Genomic DNA, 23183 nt, shown 5'->3' on the forward strand with positions numbered 1-23183 from the left:
CAATTTTTTTCATCAAAATGGAGAACAATAAAGAAGCTAAAGTCCTCAGTTCAGACACATGGCATCAAAAAAACTTACATTGTTTAAAGAAATAACTCAATAAGGAGGAAGTGATAGATATTACTTAAAGAACAACATTAGCTTTGTTTATTTATCTATGTTTCTAATAATCCTGCCTCTAACTTAGTCAGCGACAAACACGTTTGGTGTTCTTTGGTTATTGAATCTCACATAAGTGTGGTCACTTTCTAAAAATAGAAAAAAAATAGTGATTATGCATTGTGAGATACCCACAGTCCATGTTTACTGTTAATTGTCATTTCATGTATTGAAATTTAATGTAAAAGAATTTTTAAAACCTTACTGAGTCTATTTCCCAGATTATTTTGCTATAGTGCCAGTATTTTTCATAAGTTAATTATGTTTATGCTTTTGCATGTTTACGAGGAGTCTGTATTCTGAATTTCTAATGTTCTGTTTTTGAAGACTGATTACAGAGGGCTTTCTTCATTGACCATTAGGTAAAGGGTTGAAAAATAACTTTGGTTTACAATAGATTTTTACTTTAATGGATGGGTGTATTCATTATTTACCTGTTTTCAGTCTCTTGTGTATCACCTAGTGATGATTATAGTTGTTTTAAAGATGATCCTTATTTATGGTCTATTGCATCATCCTGAGATTTAGTAATGATTTTAGATTTCCCACCTAAATTACAGGGCACTTTCCACTGAAAATGGTAAACAATATTACAAACTAAAAAAAAGAAGTAATCTGATTTCTGGGAAGAGGGAGCCCAGTGAAAGATGTGTGCTTTTATAAGGATGGACAATGGAAAGCAAAATAATAACTCCTAACTTTGATTGTTCAAATATATTCTGCAATACAGAGAGCTGCATGCAGGCTGGAGCAGGCATGGGGCAGGAAGGTTAAGTAGAGAAGAAGGCACAATACTTCAGATTGGCAGTAGACTGCAGCAAGAATAATCTAATCAAAACAAAATTAAATTATCTCGTCCCAGGGCAGGCTCCTGGGACTGCCGCATTGAATGCTAGCAGAGCTCCTCCTAGACATTTTTCCTCAGTCAAACTCACATGATGAATGCAGATGAAATTTGAAATATGAAAATCTGAAATAATTTATGGAAGTTGTCAGAAATTTGGCCTGCTTGTGGTGTAATTTCCTCTGAGACGAGGCAGGCCGGCTCACTGCTGCAAGACTTGGAGCGGCTGCTGGCCTTCCAGAGGATGGATCAACCCCTTTAAAATGCTCTTCCAGACAAATTACAGCTCATTACACACAGCCTTGCACCATGCCATTATGTCAGAGGAAATCTTTTTTCATTTGCACAAATTTGCTTGGAATTCTCATATTTATTTGAGCATCCATTATCGAATCTGAACATTGAATTATCCACAATTATTTTCTGGGTACGCGGATGTTTGTGTATATGGAATAGATGGTGACTGCGGGGCTATAAAAATATTACAGTGTGGCTGAAAACCCCACGTACTTTGCAGCTATGTTACAAGAGCATTGTTTGACTGCTGAAAGAGAATTGACTTTTGCGAGGATATTTACAAGATTCATTTTCTTTTTGAACATACTCCGGAGGAGACTAACTCTGCTTTCAATGACTCTCCACTCTGTGGTGTATAAGAATTAAAAATAATCTGTTACACCTGAGTTAAGATCCACTATGTTCTTCTCCCCATGCAATTTGGTTTTTGATTGTCATTTTCTTATTAATTATATATGGGTGCATATTCTTGAACAAAGCAAGTGTTTTGATTACTGAAAAGTACATTGCTCTCCTGAATCCCTTTCTTTCTCATTTTTCTTAGAAGGTTGTCATGGTAAAAGTGTGCTTTTTATTGCTCAGAAATACTACAATGTAATCACAAAATGAAATAATTGTCTAAAAAAATTAACAATGATATTTACCTACTAGCTTCATACAAGTTCTAATTACAAAAGCGTTTGTATTGTGGCTTTTAAATGTTTACTACTGTTTAGCATAATAAATCTCTCCTTTATGTGATAGTGCTCAATTGAGTGCAGTCCTTCTCAATATTATTTTAACCAGTCATTCAGGCTTGGATCTAAATGCCTCGTCAACCTTTCCAGTGACTAAATAATTAAATGTCCTCTATTGACTTGTTGACATTTCACGACTTATGGCAGGTGTAGATTCAAAAGAAAAATGCAATCATTCTCTGAAATCAACTTTTTTTCCCCTGGAAGCTTTTTTTTTTTTTGGAAAAAATCTAAGCTAATCATATCATTAATATCACACTATGATTTTGTAAATTGGATTCCATTACAACAAAATAAGATATACTTCTGCAAATAGGAATTTTTGGGTCAAAGAATCAGTGGCATTAAAAAATTAAGGTGAGTTAAATGGCTTTTTAGATAACCTATTACTTTTCTAGCAATAAGACATAAATATTAGCATATTATACTTTTTAAGAAGATATTTTCTACATATATAAGTAGTGACTACAGGACTTAAGTAAACAAATTTAGTTATCAAAGTAATGGAAAAGCTGGATTCTTGGATAAAACCAAAGCAAGTGCATTCTGTCCTTAAGCCTTCCAGAGCTTTGACTCTTCTGTAGAGCTTCGACTCTTAACATCCACTGCAGGGAAGGAGCACGTCGCAGCCTCCCCAGCTTCTCCTTACGGCAGGAAACTTTGTAATAGCACTCAAATAAATAAAGAAACTGGGTTGGAGATTATTGTTTCTATTGTGCTGTTGTATATGTGTATTATATAGTCACTCATAGTTTGACACAATCAGTTGAATGTGGGACAAGACAAATGTTGTATATGACAGTGGGGTAGTATTGAAAGATGACCCCATATCTAGAGGGCTAAGAGTTATGGATGCATTGATAGCTGCTACTAACATTTTGAAGCGTGGCTGTTGAATTTTGCCTGCTGACTTCTGGCTGGAGGCCGGCCTGCCTGGGCAACGGAGCAATTGAAAGGAACGGCAGGCAGCTTTTTTTCCGTATACATCAAGGAACTTTATTCTTCCTTTATTATAACTGACCACTGATGGGAGTGCCTTCTGAAGAAAGCAAGGCAAACAAGGCACATTGAACACTTCCCAAGCTAATCTTTGTTGTGCATTTTATTCACCTCCAGTGGGCAATTTTTTTCTTAAATAACTTTAAGTGTTTTAAGATGCATTCCCAAACCAGAATACACAATGAAAATCACAACAAAAACTGAGATATATAAGGAAATACCTTTTCATGGAGAGAACCTATTGAAAACATAGCTTATGGAGAAAATTAGGTAAATACTATTTCTCATAAAAACTTGTGGGAAAATTATATAATAAAAGGAGTCTTACAAAGTGTGCCTAGAATACTTGAAAGTTATAATGTGAATGGCATTTATTTTTCAAAGCTGTGATTAGAAAGACAGTCTTTGAAACTATAGAACATGTTTCATATGTGTAAAGAAAATGAATCATGTGAACATTAAGGTTCCAAGTGTGAAAAAAGCATATAAACAATTCTATACCTAAGTTCTTTCTAAAACACTACTAATAACCAGTCTTTTTTATAAATCCATTTGAGAATATATTTTAATAGCTGAGGAGAAATCTTGTTATTCACAATATGGATAAAAATATTCAACTCTAAGAGTCAAACTTTTATATCTTGCTGGTGTATTTAACTTAAGGACTTCAAAGCTTTATCAGAAAGGAATTTGTACTTGAGTTATGGCCATGGGTTGACATTTCTTTGTTTTGATTTATTTTTACTATAAAAGACATAAGAAATAAAAAGAATATGAATGCAGCTATCTGAAGCCTCATTTAAATATACAAACAAAACTCACCTGCATCACTATCAAACAAATGTACTAAAACTATAGCCATGTAAATATCAAACATCAATACTTCCTGCTTATGAAACTCTATAGTCACATAAATAGTTATGTAAATCCCAATGTTTATGAAATTCCATCCTACACTTGAACAAATGCAATTTTTCAGTCACTATAGCTAGTTATTTTGTCATTTCTTTCCAGATTTCCCTAGAGACCCAGTGAGGACTAAGCACATAAAATGTTTCGTCATTTTTATTCCACAGCCAGCTAGTTTTCAGAGAAAGAGTAAAATTTTTTTTCACTGTGTAATTTTAAGCAAATAAAGTATTTCTGGAAAAATATAAGTGTAAAGAAATAGCTATGCAACTAGGTAGATAAATTTAATAATGATGATTGAACAAGCTAATAAAATAATGTTATTTATCATGAAAAGAAATTAAGTAACAATCCAACCCCTAAAAAATTTAAATGGGATTTTAGGCTCATTCCCTTGCACTTCCTTAAAATAAACTAAGTGAGGAGGTAATAATTAACTATTTTCTTTTTTAATGAAAAAGCAAAACTTGCATTAATAGTGGAGAGGAAAAGGAATAGAGACTTATTTTATGTCTAGCAGTTTTTTTTATTAAAAAAAAGCTCATTTCCAAAAATTTTTTCTCATATTTAACATCTTTATCATGATTACAGCAAAACATTCTCTAAGTATAAGTAATCATATATACTTAAATTAATTATGAAATATTTTCTATATCTTATCCCTATTTTAAAATCATTTTTCTTTTTAATGTTTAAGATACAAAAGTGCTGATTCACCCATGTACCAAAACCTACTTTATAATTTTTCTTAAAATCCAGTTAAATAGTAGGAACTTGGAAATACGAAAAAAAGGTAAGAACTTTTCCTGTACAGAAGGTAATTACAGTCTATTTTGTAGGTGCATCTATTTCCAGCATGTATTAGAAAATAATTGCATAAAAAGTGAACTGTGTTTTGTCCTGGATAATTTCTGTAAGCATATTGCTGCAAGGTTCCCATTAAAGATGTGGAAGTTCCTTACCCATCAAACCTGCTAGGACCTTCAATCAGAAATTTAGGCCAACTTTGGGGAAACTTAATTTGTTCTATTCTTAGAATAACAATACTAGGTACTGCTACTTGATATGAGGGACCCAGAGACATACACAGGCCTTTTATTTCAAAAGGCTTGGGTTTATATTTTGTTCACAGACAAGAGGGAGAGAGGTAAGGAGTTAATGAATAAATCAATTTAATGGAATAAATTACAGAGTATAAGCTTGAAATCTCTTTTTTCACTTAAAAACACACTTAGAGAGACATGTTTTACACTGTCTTATAACTATAAAAATATTTTTAGAGAAAATGTGTTGCATTCATCCAAATTATATGGATGAATATTTCAATTCTAAACCCAATTTGATAAACGATGTGGCCATAAAGATTTTATGTGAATGATACTAACTGCAATTAAATGTTTTTAAGAGGGTAATCCTCTTCTCTCAAACAAGCCCCTAATTATACCCAAGATTAAATTGTTTTCAGGCCTGATCTCTACTGTCTTAAAGATTTCCATGAGCATATATTTAGAAGCTCAAGAAAGAAAAAAAAGGATTCACTTCAATACGATATACTGAGAAAGTTTTCAAAGGAAGTCACAGATATTAATGTATTATTAAGAAAGGTGGTTATAAAATATTTTCTAAAGAATCATAAAATAATATACACAAAAACTTTTAAAAATATGTATGGCTTTATAATCAGAAAAAAATGTTAATTTTTAAAATACCTTTCCTTATCAAAAAATCCTGAGGCAATTTTCTATTTTTTCTTAAATGATAACCTCATATGATTTATCTAAGCTTTGTCTGCTTATAATCATTCAGTAGACAGAACACTGTCCTCTAGGAGCTTCTCTTCTGAACTGAAAGCACAGGGACTAAAGAAGTGAGCTGCAGTTAACAGGTATAGTGAAAATAAAATGAATTATTATATTATGCAAATGTTATTTGATATGGTAAAAGGCTAGTGTCTACACGAGTGTTTTAAGAAACAGAAGTAGTGGTTTTTCCTGATCGCCTCATCTACAGATCTCTCACATCTGCGTGGGCACCAGCATCATTATCAACAATCTCTGAAACAGAGAATATATTAAATACAGTTAGGGCCATGACAGAGAGAAAGAAGCTGGGTGTTGTGGCATGGTTCCAGCACTCTGGGAGCCTGACACAGGAAGCTTACAAGTTTGAGCCCAGCCTAGGCAAGTACCAAGAATCTGTCTCAAAGTGAAAAATAAAAATAAGAGGCTGGGAATGTAATTCAGTGCAAAAGCCTTGGGTTAATTCTCGGGGGGGGGGCACAAGTTCTAGGCAGTGACTAAAACTCACAGGTAAAGGTTATATATAAACAACTGTGTCAAAATTATGCTACTATCAATACCCATGGTTTCCACTATCTGTACAGAAATGTTCACTAACCTTTCCATACCTACAAGTGCTTATAAATTGACACTGAGTAGTGAAAAAAAAAGAGTCTGCATGTTCCCCAGCCCCTGAGGTCCAAGAGAGAAAAAGCAACATAGCTTCCAACTCTTGTTCTAGTTCTTGGTGAGTCTAAATGGTTTAACCAGAGAGTTCCACCTTCTCGGAATTGGGGGGTGGGGAGCTCTGGGGATTGAACCCAGGACCTCACACTCTTGAACATGCTCTATGCTGCTGAACTTCAGACCCGGCTGCCATATTTATATTCACTTTGTAACTATTGCTTGTCCTGCCATTGTGCACTTTAATTCCACAATTACTTCTAGCCAAATGACTACTGTCTTCTTTACCTGTAATGAGAACTATAGTACACTATCCTTTAGAAAATAATACACTGCGTGTAGAAAAAAACTACTTAGCTTTGCTTTTAACCTAAGCCAATGAATCTTGTTTTGTTTTAGTTGCTTATAACAAAGAAATAGAAGAAATCTCTGTTTCATTGAAATCCTTGAGTGGGCTTGGGATTCCTCCTGTCCCACCCTTCTCTCACTTTCAATAACCAGAGCTGTTGTTTTAATAATTGCCTTCTACTGCCTAAGAAGGGAGCCAGCAGCTGCTCTAACACTGAGGAAGGCCTGCCAAGCCATGGGCCAGTGACTTTTATGGTTCTTGGGTCTTTGCTACCTCTCCCTGCACCCCACGCAGGGCAATACCTTGGTGCAATGCTGAGTGTTCAGACATCTGACATGACCAGATGATCTAGCTAAGGGTGATCTAGCCCTTGCTCAGCCAGAAGGGAAGAAGAGAAGCAGCTCTGTGTGTGTGTGTGTGTGTGTGTGTGTGTGTGTGTGTGTAAAAGAGAGCCTGGAGGTTCGCCTTTCACCCTCCCCACTTCCGCTGCAGCCCTCCCCTGCTCTCTGTGGCTGGTGGCTGGTGGCTTAGTGCATGAACTGATTAGGTAACAACAGAGCACCTTCCCTCCCTGTTTCCTCTCAATGCATTTGGGCCACAGCTTTTGAAGGAGCCCAGCCCTGCCACTATCCCGCCTTTATCACCAGCTGTATGGGGCTTTATCTGGAAAAGCCTGGGCTTTGCCCCTGGCTTCATCAATCATTTGGACCAGTTCACATCTCCTTCACGGTGTTCCGCCTCATTAAACCCATCAAGGACGCTGTAGCAAGGATACAGGCCCCGGAATGCCTAAGCAGTCCTTCCCACTGCTCACATTGCAACCATGGAAAAGGCCATACAAACCTGCACAAGATGACTACATGGCCACCAGATACATGGGCCTCACTCTTTGTGTAGGCCAGGAGTCTGGTCCAGGAATTTCTGAGAGCTGCACTTGGGAAACCAGGGGTCCTCCCAGTCTGAGGAGCAGCATGCTCTTCAGTCTTACTTCTTAGAGATCTTACTTGTTTGCTGGTGAAACTGGCACTATTTCAAGAGTAATAAATGCAGCTGATTAAAAACACAACAAATCTGGGGGGGCTGAGGGCAAGAAACAAGCCCAACACTGATTCTAGGTGCTTCTGAAGCCAAATGAATTATTCAAATATTACTCAGGTGACTTACACAAAACTTAGTTCTCTATCTGGATAAAAGAGATTCCTACAATTTTCTAAACTGCTCTTCTATTGACTAGTGACTCTGATTTGTAAGTTTAGGTTTTCAAGATAGTTACTTTTTCTATAAAAACATTATAGGAGCTTTCTCACAAATTGCCTCACAATGGCCTATGGAGGTAGCTAGAGCAGGCATTATATTCTCAATCTCATTTTAAAGGTGGAAAATAAAAAAGACTAAGAGAGATCAAATTTAACCCAGATCATATAGCTAGCTAGTCATTGGTGGGCTTAATCCCCATCCTTTCTCTTACACAGCTTTGTTGACATAGCAAAGAAAAGTTCAGGAAGGCATTATTGTTTGTGAAATTTTTCTTAAAATGTCTGTGATGTGATATCACATATCTAGATAGAGGTCAGATACCTAGTCCTAAGGGACTTCCCCAACCTATTAGGAGAAGATGTAAACAAAATAGGCCTGTTACTATTCCCAGGTGAAATCAGTCCTTGAACACCAACACCAATGTGAGGACACATATTGTACTTAAAGGAGAGAAGGGGTGGGGCTGGGGATTAGGGAGAGAAGTTAGCAGCAAGAAAGCCATGACCTTAAAAGGTCTCCTAACACCCCTTTTGCTTTCAAACATGAGCCCAGATTCATCTCATACAGTACCACCCAGAACCCTGAGTGGACCCCCAGATCTGTTCTTGCACCGAAATAACCACTATTCTATGGATCAGGCATCTGCCTGGTGGTGAACGTCACCTGAACCCTGTGCTGTTACTTTTAAACCTTACTGGTCATCACTTCTCAGCCTTTTGGCTAAGATCAAGTGTAAACCTTACTGGTAAGCTAACGTGGCAAGGTGAAGACACCTCCTCAGCCCTGACCCCTCCCACCATCAGCCACCAGACCAAGGCCGCTGTCCCTGGGCGGCCTCCAGGGGAATATTAGGGTAAGGATGGGATTAGGAAACCTTAAATTAATCCGGCAGTGTGCGAATCCTCCTGGCTGGAGGCCCCAAGCCGCAGCCCACGGACCGGTGGCCTTTGCCACACCTGGCCTTTTTCACGTCCCTAACAAACGCGCGCTGAGCTGGTCCCTGAACACTGCGGTTATTAATAACCATAAAACACCAGGCGATTACAAAAAGAGAAAGTGCTAAATGTCAAGAGCAGGGACAAGATTTTTTTTTTTAAAAGGCGACGCACCAAATCCAAGTCGGTAATTTTAACTTTTTTAATAACGATTTTTTTTTCTGTGCTGCAAGCTCACACTGAATCCTGGAGGAATTGCTAAATCAGATTAAGGTTATATTTTGCAACAGACTGGATGGAGCAATAAAGGAGAGCGCGCGGAAATGGGACTTCACCCATCAATTAGATCTCTATTAGCCAATGCAGGCTTCACCACAGGAAATGTCACGTCCCTGCCTAAGCGGACCCTTTCGTTCCCCGCCTCCAACTCTCACCTTCCCTTTCCCTGGAATTAAACAACTCTGGCTCACATGTTGGAGCCAAACCCCTTTGTGTGGGTCACGGCTTTTGTTATTGTTTATAGTTTTTCTCCCTGGTTTTGTTTTGGAACCCCGCGCCACCTGCCTCTTCCACCCCGGGCACAGAGCTCTAACCCGGGGTTGCCGCGGCCGCCTGCACAGGTTGCAATGCGACACCTGCGCTGTCTGGGAGTCGCTCAGCACCGCGAAGTGGGGTTCCTGCGCCAGGCCTTGTTAATATTAAAAAGCTTTATGGCGGTCCTGAGCAGTCTGTAATGAAACAGATAATGATTAACAAGACAATGGACAGGACTCTGAATAGTGGGGCAACTCCTCTGCGATAATAGATCAGACCCACCTGGGGCCCCAGCGTGCGAATTCCGCCTCGGGGTGCAAAGGAGTCGGAGCGCGTCGGGTGCTGTGACCTCAGTGGGAGTCGGGCCAAAGAAATGGAGCGCCCTGCAGGCCGCTAGGGGACCCGCGCTCGGGGTCCACTCTCCCCAGCTTCTTCACTTCTAAGGCGCTGGCTGGTGTTCTCTCCAGCACTGGAGCCAAGTGTGAGGTCCTTGTCCAGGACCCAGCGGCCTGCACCCAGACTGAGCCTCGAGGTGTTCTCCACCTGCCGCCCCATAACTCCAGATGCTGGAACCAAGCTCTGGTGGGAAAAGGCCCCATGCTGGCATCTCTCGCTTGCCACATGGACAAGAAAATGGGGCACACGCTCCGAATCCACTCCTTCCAGACTCCCACAAGGACTCTCAGCCCTTGACACCCCTACCCCTCCAGTCCCCACTGAACAAAAATGTCCTCGAGCCCTAGAAAGTCTCGTTTATTTTTCTCGTGGGGACCGGAATGTCAAGGATCCTTGTCCCGGCCTGGTTGTGAATCGGGGGCCCCCCACTTCTGCTCCACACCCCTGCCCATAAGGATATAAGGTGCTGAACCGCCAGGGAATGAGCAAGCAGAAGAAGTGGCCAACAGATAAAGGAGGCACTGTTGTGGTGGCAGCCCGTATTCAAGGGCCGAATTCAAACGGATACTCCCCCCCCCCGCCCCCCGGCCCAGCTGAACGAGGCTCAATGCCTCAAAGGTGCAGAGCTGCCTCCGTGGACATGCTCTCTGGCTGATATTATAATTTTCATAATGCTCTTTTATGTCGCTCCAGACTCCTCTGGTGAGGAGCCCGCAGAGCTGCTGAAAGGGGCTTTGAGAAGCCGGGGCGCGAGGCTGCCGTGAGCTGTGCGCCCCCCGCCGGCCTGACTGGCATCGCGTGCCCCGGCCGGGGCACGGCTCTTGCTCCGCCTGCGCTGCTCATTAGCATGCACCCCGAGTGTCCCCGCAGCTCCCTCTAACTTGTCTGCCTCTCTGCGCCCCTCCAGGTCTCTGCTGTCCTCCTGGGTGGGAAGGCCCTGGTTCGCCCAGGCTCAGAAGGATCAGGGTGCTAAGGTGTGAGCAGCCAGGGGCCCAGTGGAGGTAGCGCCTGGGCTGTGGCTGCTTTCCCAAGGGACACGTGGTGTGAGAGCTTCTGGGCCAAGGCAAGGACTGAGAGGAAGCCTCTTCACTGTAACAAGTGTGGACACTGCATCAATCCTTTAGCCCTACTGGAGGATTAGGAGCAGTAGTTTGCCCAAGGACACACAGCTGGTAAGTGTGCGTGCCCACCTCTAAACCAGTTGTTCTGGAGAGTCCTTGGTCTAACTAGGCTGTTGACCACTTTCCTAATACTTGTTATGAGCGGGCCACAGCACTCAGGCCACCAGCAAACCCATTTGCCAGATCCATAACAGGCAATACTGATCAATTATGGGTTCATCAAAACTGATGGTCCTCACCTATACTAAGTCATTCAAGTTGAGTAATAGTTCAGATTACCTCCTTTCTTCTCCTCTATCTTCACTTTCAACCTCACTGTAGGAATTTGCATAAAATACTTAGGGCCTCTGAGAGTCTAAATCAGATAATTTACTTTAGTTACCAATAAACACATTAAAATTTTAAATTATGTATAGCAGTGAAACAAAAGAAAACGAAAACCTGCATTCTAAAAGAACTCTTAGTTTTTATTGGCCCTGGATGGAAAATTTAAAATTATAACTTTAACTTAACTTCAGTATGTATATTATAATAGGCCACTTTATAGTAGACTCAGCTACTGTTCTTAAATTATTTCCCCCCACCAAACCTGGGAACTGTTCACAAGAAATATCAGGAAAGGTTGTTAAGATTGTAGTTAATCATCCCCAAGGCCAAAGTTAAATATCTTTTAAAAGTTCTTATCATTGTTATCTTAAGTAGAGAGTCTATTAAAGTTGCCAAATACCAACATTGACCTTTTTAGGAGGTCCAACATACGTACTGATAATGAGTGAGAGCAATCAGTATATATTCCTCTAATTCATATTTGTTCAAAAAGCACACATGTACCAAAGAAATGAATACTGGTATATGTACAAGCCCCAAGTCCACAGGAGACCTGGATTTAAGTAGGAACAATGCATTCATGGTTAGATTATCAGTTCTGTAAGAATGCCTGTCCTGGAAGCAATTGCCCCATGAATTCTCTAGGCCATATCATCGCCCCAGTTGCCCATCAGTTTTTTCCTTGGCATGGTTAGGAGAAATATTAGGATGTTGGCAATGCCTCCCATGCCCTGGATAGCAGAAATTAACCTCATGTCCATCTGCAGTAATACCATGAGGTCAATCAAAAATCAGTGTCAGATGGGATTTTTATTTATCTATACAAAGGCTTTTAAGGCTTAATCTAAACTTTAAAACTTGCATGACCTACAAACTAAGCAAAAGATCAAAAAAACCCCACAGATTCCATCCCCAGAGTTATTATATTTGATTTTCTTCCCTAAGCTTCATTGTTCTTGTTTGTGATGCTACTGGTTTAGCCCTACATATTTAATAGTGATCTCAAATTATAGCTAAAATCTGTTCTTCTTCTTGGTTTGTTGCAGAGCAATAAAAGATAACTACATCTGAAATTGGGAAACAGCAGCTGCTCATACATTTCTTCATTAAATAAACATTGGGATACCTGCTGATGGAAGTCATTTTGGGGGTTGGATGGGAATGGCTCTTTAAAACCCTGCCCGTATGTTAGCCTCTATTAAATTCAAAATCTTTGCTCTGATTACCTCTAAATCAAAGGTTATTAAATTCTCATTAAAACTTGAAAACACTCTAAAGTAAAATGGTATTGCATATTTGCAAAACAGTGGTAATGTACCATTTTTAGCAGGTAATTTTTTAAATGGTAGATTGGGACCAGAAGGTCAAATCACTCTGAAAATTTGCAATGTCTACCTAGATGGCTTTTCTTTGAATTACCCAGCTAGATGAGAAGAGGAGATAGGTTTAGTTTAAATTATTAATTCTGTATGGCCTTTTAAACTCCTCCCAAAATTCTTAGTTAACCTCATCATTTTCAGAAATGGTAAGATTTGACAATAACTACCAAGATAATCACCCTCATAGAAGAGGTAATGATAGTAAGTTAATGAATGTCATTATTGAAAATCAAAAAAATGTTATTGCTGCTTATTGTACATGTTAACATAAGCTTCAAAAGATTTTTGAAAAGCATAATTGATTATTTTGAAATTATGGATTTATACATAATGATGGATTTAAAATATTATGGTATTAGAATATGAAGTGAATTGTACATGGATTGCTTGGGATGCATGAGTTAGAATGAATTACATAGGGTTGGTGTGTATAGCTCAGTAGTGGAGCACATGATTAGTATGCTTAGTATGTGCAAAGCCCTGGGTTTGATCTAAAGCACCAAAGGGAAAAAAATCTTCTTAAGAATGAATTATACAATAAAATCAAGATTTATTCATAGGCAGACTAGATAATTGGAGCTCCAAATATTTGCTTTTCCTCTCACCTCAGCTTTTTGGGTTCTCTAGATAGGTGGATAGATGATGGATAGATAGATAGATATGTGTATGTGTATCTTGGAACATTTTAATTTCCTTCATTTTATTGTAAACAGGGAAAAATAAATGGGAATACCATGAGTTTAGATAGTTCTCAGCAACAAATATCTTCCTAGAAAGGAAAAGAAAATGCCTACACCTAACTCCCCAAATGGGCTATTGGCATTGATTTAACTGACCTTGTTCTTCCTTTGGCCTATTGTAGACATTACCTTATTAAAAGTATGGTGTCTGTGGGGGAGGATCTCACAAGAACTGGATATAAAAGTCTTCTGGGTCCCCCTTCCTCGTGTGTGTGTGTATGTGTGTGTGTGTGTGTATTGGATATGGGGAAGAAAAATGGAGAAACATTCTTGATTTAGTCAAGGGCAAGAGAGGAGGGAAAAGCTACAGCTACACTTGAAGTACTGAACCACTGTCATGAACATAGCATGACCACTACTTTATCTGCTCAGGCTTAGCTGACTCATCTGAATCATGGGAAATCAAACCAACCCAGATATTTCCTCTTGAGTCTATAATTCTGACGCTTAGGAGAACCAGTAGCTCACAAAGCCAAATTACTGTCACAGACTCAAATACATGTTTCCAGAACATAACTTCATATCTGAAGCTTCAAGAGTATACTTCACCATTTGTTCTTCACGCTATTTTTATAGAACATAGTGTATTGCATATAACTGTTTGACTTTTTTCCTTTAATCAATAGGGCCTCTGCTCTCACAACAATGACAGTAATCAAATAGCTTTTACTATGTATATAGAACATGTTAAAATCCCAAAATTGAAAGTTTTTAAGTAACTATTTGATGTAGTAGATGGATTTCTGAAAGAAGTTACATAAAATACACTTCAATGGTGAACAAAATTCTACCAGTTTACTTATTTTTTTGTTTTGTTTTGTTTTGTTTTTTTTGGTTTTTGTTTTTGTTTTTTTTTAGGTTTTTTTGGTACCAGGGATCGAACTTGGGACCTTGTGCTTGCTAGGCAGGCAGCAGAACCACTGAGCCAAATCCCTGGCCCATTTAATTTATTTATATAATGACTTCACACATCCCTTTACCATTTACCCTGATTGGAAGTGACTAACAAAATTTTGATTTTTGGTTTTTCTGTTCCACTTTCTCCTTGGCCTCACCTTACTAAGTAGATACTATGGATACCATAAATATATTTAAAATAAATATGATGATGGGCCAGGGATTTAGCTCAGTGGTTCCAGTGCCTGCCTTGTAAGCTCAAGGTCCTGAGTTCAATCCCCAGTACCAAAAAAAATAAATAAATAAAAGTAAAATAAAATAAATATGATGAGTGAAAAAGAGATCAGTTTAAATATATTTAAATATTTTAGGTAAATAATTGTGATAGCTATATTTTTTCCCTTCATGGGTTTACTATACGCAGTGGTCTTTTTGAAATTCAGAAGATGCTTTTTAAATTAAAATGCCACTTAGTAGACATATATTTTGTTATGTAAAATGTAAAAATAGATAAAATGGTATTGAAGGAGTGAGATAGTCATTCAAATAGCCATACATTAAGTTGTAATGGTGAGGACTTGAAAGCAATAATTATAAAAGACAAATGAGGCGAGGTAGTGACCTTTTTCTAAATCTCCAATTGCCATTTTAAATCTTACATGAGGTCTCTCCAAAAATTGCAAATTATTTTAGCTAATAAAGAGTACTTAACTAACTGTAGTCTTAGCTATGTGCCTCATTCAAAACTAATAAAGCCAGTAAGTTAATAACAGTAATTAACTCCCACTGTACCACACTCTGGTCTACAGATGTTTTGTAATATACATTTGATATTTAGCAAATTTGGAAAAGCAAAGCACAGAAAGGAGATGATGCTTGTGTGATGGATGTTAGGGTGCGGGGGAGTCCTATATCAAGAAAAAATAAGTGTTTATTGCATAATTGTGTGTGCTCCCACGAGATATATGGGTTCATAAGGACACATCGAATAGTCCCAAATGACCAAGAATGACAATCATGGTTTCTTCATGAAGAACCAGTGATTATTCCAGAAGCTTTAAAAACTCCTGATTAATCAAAAACATTGAGTGAAGGGATTATCAAAATAAAAACATTTTTGACAGGAGTCAATAAGATTCAAAAGAAGGGGTAATTAAACTGAAACAATGAGTTGAAAGTGACCATAATAGGATATGCTAAATAAACATAACTTTTTAATAATGAAGAGGAAAGGTACAAAAGGCTCTTTTTACTAAGAAACCATTTCACCTAACATTTTGAAAGTTCTCTGGAGATATTGGGTTAATATCCTTTTGTGGTTTCCTTCTGCTGTTTCTTTTAGTGTTTCCTTTTATTTGGCTGATAGAAAAAATCCATTAGTCAAGTTCAAGAATAAGGACATAGTGCCAGTGGGTGCTGTTGTTGTTGCTGCTGCTGCTCTTAGAAAAATGCATTTACATCCCAGCATGGGGTCCAAAATGGTGTCAAAATGGTGTGGTTAAGAGCAACCACAAACCAAATGGAAATTCTATACCAACTCTTGGCCTTCTGCAACCAGTCTATTTGCAGGAAATTATCTAGATCAGACCCATAGTCTATTAATTTGAACAAATTTTTTGAAGTTTTCTTTTCTGTGTTTTGGAGGAAACACACTCACACCACGAAAAAAATTACTCAAAGCAAATAACACACTTGGCAACTCAGTGGGGAAAAAGGTCAGGCTACTAATGACAAGTATGTAAAGACACCCCCTACACCATGGGAAAACATGTAGAAATCGTTTCGACTCACTGCATTCAAAACCCATGGAAGAGAATCACAAAACTGCACTTTGGCATTGTTGGCCTGAAAGGATATCTATTTATCATCTTATAAGACAGCTCGAATGATCTTTATCTACTTTGCCCACTTTCTGACCCAAATTCAGGGTTTTTATGGAAAATTGCAGTCAGTTTGATTGATGAAATCCAAAGATGTCTAAAATGGCACCAAAGATCTCCAACTGTGCAGACTCCAACCGAGGGCTTCAATGTTGGCATTGTTCCTGAAGGAATAAAAAAAGAAAAAGAAAAAGTTGAGAAAAACAGGCAAAAGTTGGGGAATTTCTGCTTTAAAAACTTCAAATTTCAATGAAGATGCCCAAACCCATTATCCCTGTTCACACGTGCGAACTGGGCAAACATCAAAGTACTTCCCACACATCGCAACAAAACCGGGTTCCTCTTGAACCAATAAACCTTCTTTGTAGCCGACTGAATGCCGTAGCTACGGAGCGAGCAGGTTTCAGAAAGGCGCTCACAGCGTGAGGTCGGGAAGTGGGGAGCCCGGCGCGCCCGCTGGGGCGCAGGAGGGAGAAACAAGTCTATGCAATCAACCCCACCAGGCGAGTTGGGACTGTGAAACGCCCAAAAGAGGAATGGGAGCGGCCACCGAATTCCTCCCTGCTCCTGGGCCGGGCAGCCAAGCTCCCTCTCCTCTCCCTTCCCAGCCTGCCGGCGGCGCCACCATTGACCCAGAGCCAGACCGAGGCAGAGGACCGGCGCCGAGGCCCGCAGAAGCAAGAGACAGCCGGTCCAGTTTTGGGGGCGATGCATTATAGCGGCATATTGTCACCTGCCTAATTGTTCCAAGTGGGCCTCCTTCCCTCCCCCTTTAGCAATAATAGCTTGGACGTGCCTCCTACCCTGTTACCAGGCCTGGGAGCTGATGAATGAACCCAGTCGTAGGGGGAAATCTTGGGAGCTGTCTTCTGTCCTATTACCCAAGGGGGCCGGCTATAAATCTTCCTTCATTTTAACCACATTTACCCTCATCCTCCTCGGGCTAGGGATGCTGCGTTAAGATTGCACTGATGTGCCAACGCTCTGGACCAGCTGCTCCTAAATACAGACAGGTCCTTGTCAATTAAGGCTTTGAGAAGCAGGTCCTCAGGGCCCTGGGGCATTGGAGCAGCCAGCAGCGTGCAGCCCCCACAATTAGTATCCATTTGGAAAGGACCTTCAGGGCACAAATGCACAGGCAAAGGAAGAATCAAAACACCAGGCAACTTCAATTCTGGAAATTGGTCTTGTAAGTGTTGTGAAACTGAACAGAAGGCCCCCAAGAAGGGAGCTAAGATTTCTGGTGCGAGATGGGCCTCTCCTGCCCCCCTTCCCAATGTTCTCCCTTTGTCTTGTTTCAAGCCAGGCAGTAGATTGAGTTTGTGGATAGAATGGGATGGGAGGGAGGAGAGGAGAAAGATAAATGAATACATTCATCTGCCCGCTCCAAGCCGAAGTTGTCTTTTGGTGTCTTTTGTGGCCACCTCAAGCAGCTGGTCGATCCTGCCCGGACCCTGGCCTTTGGCCCAGGGGGTGCTGGACAAGGCAGGCGCTCCAAGGAGAAGAGCCACGATGTAGCAGGTCAGCGAGGCCAAGCCGCCGGTGGGCCAAGCAGAGCATTAGCAGCTCAGCTAAACAAAACCCAAAAGGCTCAGGGGGCCTGGGGCACCATTAGGGAAAGGTGTTTGTTTAAGTGATTAGGAGCAGTTGGTAGTTAGGGGCGGAGAAAAGGGCAGAGCTTGTGACACAGGGCAACTTAGGGTGGACAGCAAGGGTGGACATTCAGAGAACATCACTGTTTAAGAATGTGTGACCCCACCAAGTTCAAGAACTGAGCAAACAGCACAGGCCATTAGGGACAGCCGTCAAATGGATGGCAACAGAGCTAAGAGAGGTATTGAGAAAAATGTTTCAATATTAAATATGGAAAAGTATTGTGGGCTAGGGCAGGGGGTCAATGAAAGTCAACAAGAGCATAGGCTTAATGAGAGAAAGAATTTAATATCAAAAATGCATATATCTGCAAGTGAGGCAGCCCCATAATGAAGATAAAAGAACCGGTTTCGCCCATGTTCTGTGATAATGGCACCAGAACAGATAGCATAAGGTTGTTAACATTTAACACAAAAGTTAAGAGAAGGAAAGGAAAGGCAGCTCCCTTAACTGAGAATGTGCTGGATGATTTCCACAGGCCACATGGATGAATACCATCTTTGTCAACATCAGGAGAAAGGTGGGTTGCTCCTTCTGGGAGCTTCATTCCCATCCCTCATCCCTTCTTCCAAAGTTTTGCCCTCAGAGGCACACATTTCCTTTAAACCTAGAGTCAAAGTCCTTTTTCTCAGAACCCATGGCAGTATTCCTCCACCCATTTTAGCAAGGAGATGACATCTATTCCTGTACTCTTCAAGACCAAGGTAGAAGGATCACAAGTTTAAGCCCAGCCTGGGTAGCTTATTAATTCTGAGAGAAACCTGTTTCAAAAGGGTGGGAAGGGGGTGCCAGGGATGTAGCCCACTATGAAGGCCCTGGGTTCAATCTCCAGTACCTGAGTTTAATCCCCAGCACCACAAAAAATAAGATAATATTCTCTCTATCTTCCCAACCAAAATAATCTAACAAAGTTTCTAGCTGAGGAACATACTAAGAAAAGGAACATTTAGCTTTTGTTTTATTTCTTCCGCTGAGGATAAAAAGTATTTCTTCCAAAGGGGAGACCAGCCAAAAAGCTTCAGAAGAGCTTCTTACTTTCCTTGCTTTTCCTCAATCAAGAATAGATCTTGTTTTCAAGGAAACTTCTAAGCAGCAGAGTCCTTAAAATTTGGTGAAGCTTACTAAAGCACTATTTCTGCTGTTTATGCTAGATTTCTCTGGGACTTTGTGTATACATATGAAATGAGCACTTCTTTAGTATCCACAGGTAGATGCCAATAATCAAGAACATGCCCTATCCTGTCTGCAGCCCAGCCAGTAGTGCACCATTCCAGTGGTGCTCAGCTGCTGCCCAAGTCTCAGCATCCTCCAGTTCTTGCAGAGCCAAAAGACAAAGGAAATACATCCCAGGCCATCTCTGTGGGGATCTTTTACAAGGTGGAGTTGTGGCTCCTTGACCATATTTTTAATTTCCATGATGCTTGTTAGTTTTCAAAAGCACATTAACATACATTACCAGAGATGATCCGTACAGCTACTTTATAGAGTAAGTAGGGCACAGTTATTATTCCCACTACACAGGAGAGGAAACAGATTCAGAAAGATTAAATAAAGCAATTAACTTTACACAGTCAATGACAGCCAGACTCCTCATCTAGTATGTCTTTCACACATTCCCTATACTTCATCCTCCACTGTGTGGTCAGAAGTAGATGGCTTCCTCAAGCCTGTGTAGGCTTTATGGCCACTTGAATCTGGCCTGTGAACATCCCATGTTTAATGTGCCGACAAAATACAGGGAAAGATACAGAGCATGCTGCCTCCAGGATGCTCATTTCACAGAAGAGAAAACTGCAGTGCAGTCCTTCAGTACCTGACCCAAGTCCCCAAGTCAGGAACTGGTAAATTCAGCTGAACCTGTAACCCTGTGGTTCCACAACTAGCTAGCTCAAGACCCCTTCAGTATCCATCTGCTAAACCTGGTTTGCTCTCCCCTGACCCCAAGATAAGTACTAAGTGTTTTCTCTTTCTTTGATATCTCATATGGAGCTGCCTCCTCACAGAGAATTTGTGGAATTAATTAAAGGATGACTAGAGACCAACAAATGAATGAATGGGGTTAGGGACACTAGTCAAAGAGATGCCACCAGTTTATAGCTACTGCCAATGACAGGAAGAGTGACAGCAGGAAATCCATACTCCAGAATTTGTATCTTTTAGGGTCCTTTCTTTTAATGGAAAGAAAGCAGGTAAGTAAAACTGGTCCTAGAGTTTTGGAATTCTGAGATCTATGTATGGGGGGAGGGGGCTGTGTTGCTTTAATACAAATGCAAAGTCAAGGTCTTATTCCTGAAAGTGCTAATTCCTGTCACCCCAAGGCTACAGGACCTGTGCTCTCCAGAGCTTTCTCTGGCAAGGCCTGGGCTCAGCTCCCCATACTTTTTCAGCAGGTGGGGAATTAGGAGTGATCAGGAGGCCAAACCTGCCTGGGATGTGTGTGAGACTTTCTTTTCTGTACCTTTATACCTGGAGCACTCTAGGACATCTGCCCTCTAGGAGCTTTTCCATCTTTAAAGTTCCAAGATCCCCTCCTGATCCTCTGCCTTGTAGCCAGCAGGGCCTGAAATGCCTGCCAGCAGGGAAGTGGCAGGATAATGCTACCCCCCATCCCCACCCCCAGCCAGAGGGACCCCCAGAGAGCAAAGCTGGCTGGGCATCCCCAGGCAACTCCAGCAGGGTGACCTGGCCAGGCAATTTCCTGGGAGTCCTAGGAATCATTCCCCTCCTCTCATCACCATTGACTCTCTCCTGTCTCGCCGCCTGGCCACACAGCTCTTGGCGCCAGCCTGGCACTTCCCGGCCGCCCCCCAGCCCTTAGCAGATCAGGTCAGCAGGAGTACATTGGAGACTCCCGGGCTTCTCCACCCCCCCACCCCCCACCCCCCGCCTTGAACAGCTGTTCAAGGACCGAGCAGGGGGTGAGCACCCTAGGGCTGCCTTCCTCATTCGTTGCTCCTGTCCTCCTCCTCCTTCCCAAGGAGCAGATTCTGAAGACTAGCCCACTGCCTGAAGCACCAAGCACCTGTAGGTCACCTTAGGTGCCTGGTACAGCAACCCAGCAATCCACTGGCTTATGTAGGAAGAAATCTGAATTGGTTTGTGTCACAATAAAGTCAAGTCCAAGATGCACTAGAACCCAAACTGAAGGCAGACAAGACAAGGGACTATAATTTGCAGTTTTAAGGCCAGAATTTAGCTCAGTGGTTCTGGTGCCTGCTTCACAAGCACAAGGACCCGAGTTCAATTCCCAGTACCGAAAAAAAAAAAGAATTTGCAGTTTTAAAATATTTTTCTTATCTAAGAAAAATGTAACTTCACTAAATGCAGCGAAGAGATTCCAGGGGTTCAGGAGGTCAAGCAGATGTAGAAGAGCACCCTGGAGTTATTTGTGTCAAGTTGGGTTATTATAAAGGTGAGAGGGAATCTCCAAGGTGGCGCTGGCAGCCAATAGGCTCTCACGTCAGGGTCAGGGTGGCAGGCTGTGTGTCCACCCTGGTGGGACAGTAATTGCCCCAGGTCTGACACGAGGCTGCCGGGGGGCTCAGGGTGCCTCCATCCATCTCCATCCAGTTAGCAAGCCCCCCCACCCCAATTCAGCAGGAGGCTGGGCTTGGGTCCCAGCTCCAAATAATGGCAATAATTGTTTCTGTGCTTGGCATAGCCTTCAACTGCTCTGAGTTCGCTGCCCCTCTCATTTCTCTGGCCCTGCTGGTCCACTCCTGTTGGCTATGGGGTTGGAGTGGGAGGTCAGCTTGAGACCAGGTACATCCTGAGCTCAGAGAGCAGCTGCAGTGAGGAAGTCCCAGGAAAAGAGTGCCATTTCAGCTGCCCAATACCCTCCACTCTGCCTGTACAGGCATTAACCTACTCCCGGCGCCAATCTGCCCCACTAATCCAGCTGCCTGGCCTTTCCCTCCCATCCAAGATCCTCTGGCTTCTGTCTCCAGAATTCTCCATCAGCGATGGGGGCTGGTAAAGATTCTCCTCCCTCTGACAATCTAATAGTCTCAAGTCATCATCTGTGTGACACTGGCCATCCATCTTCTCCCAGGGGAGAACAAAGCCCGGCCTCCCGGACTCCAGGTCTCTCTCTCCCCAGCTCTTTCTATTTTGGGACGGGCTCCCCACAATGGCATCCTTATGAACCATAATGGCGATGTTTATGAAGGCCGCAATACCAGTGTATGAAGACAATTTTATGCCTAATTAGAAAATGATGTAACTCGAGAGAAGACAAAGAAGAGCTGTCCCCTCCCGGTTCTCTCTCTTCAATCACATTCCCTCCCTGAATTTCCTAGTGAGTACCCTAGTGAGCACTCCAGGCTCCGGGCCTCATGTTTAGACAGTAGCTGAGCTCCTCAGGCTTGGCTCCTCTGGCCCTGTCCGTGCGTGCGACAGGCGGTGGCCTGGCACGTCTGAGGCCCGGGCACAGGCTGGGGGCGTGACGCCTCCGGGAGAGGGCAGAGGCGGCGCAGCGACCTAAAGAGATTTGGGACTCTGGTCCTGCACTTTCCCTCTTCCCCATGCGCCCCCATCCGAGGGGACCTCACCCCTGGGAAGACTCCAATAAATGCAACCCGGCGCCACTCGATTCCGGGATAATTTTTAATATATATGCAATAAATGTTCACTTTGTTAGATTGAATGACAGACAATAATATCGGCAAATCTTCATATCCATCCATTACCAGCAAATGAGCCACACAAAGGACAGATTTGCTTTTGATTAATTTATTTGCAGACTCGGGTTGATAAAGCAATAACTATTTGGTTAAACTTGACATTTGGTCTTCAGGGGGTTATCAGACAAATCCCTGTCGTTCAGGAGAGATAATAAAGCTGTTTAAAGGGGATTAATTATTAATTGGCTGCAATTAATTTCCCCCCTTTGCTCGGCTGCTGCCACTGTGCACATCCCTTACTCACAAACAAAAGACAGTGGTTTGCCCTCCCTTGACACCGACCTGGGGCAAGGAGGGGATCCCCAAAGTCCTGAACAGAGATGTGGCCTCTTGCACCCCGATTACTTTTTATTCATTTTGCACCATTCTAGACAAAACCTGTCCTTTTCTGTCCTGAGCAGCTTTTCCGCAATGGAGGGTTTGACTGGACATCAACTGAAGTATCATGGTCGCAGAGCAGATTTTCTCCTCTAGATATTTTTGGGGATAGCTACACAAATTCACGCTCATTGTCCCCAATGTCCCTCAATTTGTTTCTCTGGGACAGCAGCTAGAGGCTGAGCAGTAACCTTAGATTTAGGAAAATTCAGAAACTGCTCTGCTCACCGCGAGGAGAGAATTCTCTC

This window comes from Heterocephalus glaber, unplaced genomic scaffold, assembly GCF_053883595.1.
Source record: "Heterocephalus glaber isolate CG9 unplaced genomic scaffold, H.glaber_assembly_v1.0 deba00001509, whole genome shotgun sequence".
NCBI classification, from domain to species: domain Eukaryota; kingdom Metazoa; phylum Chordata; class Mammalia; order Rodentia; family Bathyergidae; genus Heterocephalus; species Heterocephalus glaber.